Source organism: Chrysochloris asiatica, unplaced genomic scaffold (genome assembly GCF_000296735.1).
Source record: "Chrysochloris asiatica unplaced genomic scaffold, ChrAsi1.0 scaffold00074, whole genome shotgun sequence".
NCBI lineage: Eukaryota > Metazoa > Chordata > Mammalia > Afrosoricida > Chrysochloridae > Chrysochloris > Chrysochloris asiatica.
In genome coordinates, this window is record NW_006408592.1 from 3608314 (window position 1) to 3610051 (window position 1738).

At 56.6% G+C, this 1738-nt stretch overlaps 1 pseudogene; it reads left to right on the forward strand.

Moving 5' to 3' along the window:
- Positions 1-434: 434 nt before the first annotated feature.
- On the forward strand, positions 435-1166 carry LOC102837709 (annotated as a pseudogene).
- Positions 1167-1738: the final 572 nt, after the last annotated feature.

Here is a 1738-nt window from a genome sequence, read left to right on the forward strand (position 1 = left end):
CGTGGACAGATGGAGTGGCTGGAGACACGGGATTCAGAGAGCGAGAAGGGCTGTGTGCTGACAGCCAGGGGTGCGGGCCTGTGGGGTGTATCCTTTGGTTATTTGATGGTAGTACATGGAGGGGATTGTAATTATTGCAATGAAAGGAAATACGATAGGATGAGTGTGAAGCTGATGTTCTATGTAAACCCACATAATTCACAATAAAAACTTAAATAAAAAAAAAAGATACATTGAGAAAAGATTGGAATTATCAAAGACTTCATTTTGCTCAGATTACCCCTCAACATTAATGGAAGTATCAGTCAAGAAATCAAAGGATGGGCCGGATGTCGCCCTGCGTGCGCGCGCCATCCGGCCTCTGCTGGTTCTTATTGCAGCCCCGCGGGCAACGGCGGTTGGTGGTAGCGTGGTCAGAGGGCTGAGGAGGCAACATGGAGGCCGTGCTGCTCGTGGTCCTGGCCGCCGCGTTCCTGGGCGTCGAGGCTGCCTCCGAGCCTGGAGGCAGGGTCTCGACCTCGGTGAATGAGGTGGGCTCCAAGATGCGTTTGACCTGTGCCCTGAACCACAGTGCCACAACCATTGAGGGCCACCGCTGGATGCGGGGGGACAAGGTGCTCAAGGAGGACACGCTGCCTGACCTGAGGACCGAGTTTGAGGTGGACTCGGAAGACGGCGGGGGCGAGTATGCCTGCATCTTCCTCCCGGAGCAGGCCGGCAGGGCCAGCATGCCCGTGAAGGGCATCCCGAAGATCTTTGCCATGACGAAGTCACAACAGGCCAACGAGGGCGAGACCATCAAGCTGAAGTGCAAGTCTGAATCCTTCCCGCGCGTCACCGACTGGGTCTGGTTCAAGAAGGTGGGCACTGATGAACAGGTCATCGTGAACGGCTCCCAGAGCAAGTTCTTCGTGAGATCCTCGGACACATGGTCGGAGCTGCGCATCCTGAACCTGGAGATGACAGCCGACACCGGCACATACGTGTGCAACGGCACCAACTCCATGGGCACCAGCCATGCCAGTGTGACCCTGCGTGTGCGCAGCCGCCTGGCTGCCCTCTGGCCCTTCCTGGGCATCGTGGCTGAGGTCATCGTGCTGGTCACCGTCATCATCTTCTGTGACAAGCGGCACAAGCCCGAGGATGTCCTGGATGATGACGACTAGCGGACTCCCCTTGAATGATAACAACAAACTGAGCTCAGGCAGGCTCCAGACGAGGCAGAGGGAGCCACCTGTCCTCTCCATGGTCAGTCCAGTGTTTGCAAGATCCCTGATTCCCTCACCTCCAGAAAACCCACGGGGAGAGCAAGCGTCGGAGATTCAAGTCCAGGGTTTTCTACATACAGAATTTCACTCAATCGTACTCCGCCAGGGTTTTTCTCCTTTCTTTCCCTCCTCGCGAGCCCCATGAAGTTAAGGAGGTCTGGGCTCCCCATAGCGGTGGAGGGTGCCCCTCCTGCAGCGTGTAGTCTGCACATCCTGCCTGTCTGAAACCCTTGCTGACTGGTTTCATTCTGCGCTTGTTCATTAAAGTCCTTGGTCTGTGGTCTGACCTGAAGTCTCTGTGGGTAGGGGACAGGCTGGCGGGTCCGGTCCCCTTACTTCCCAGGGGAGCTCCAGCTGTCTGTGCCCCATCCTTGGCTGTGCTGTCTGGGGAGCAGTGATCCCTGTTCACAATAAAGGCTGACTGCACCTACCCCCTCCCCCCCCCCCCAAAAAACAGTCTTCAGCTCACA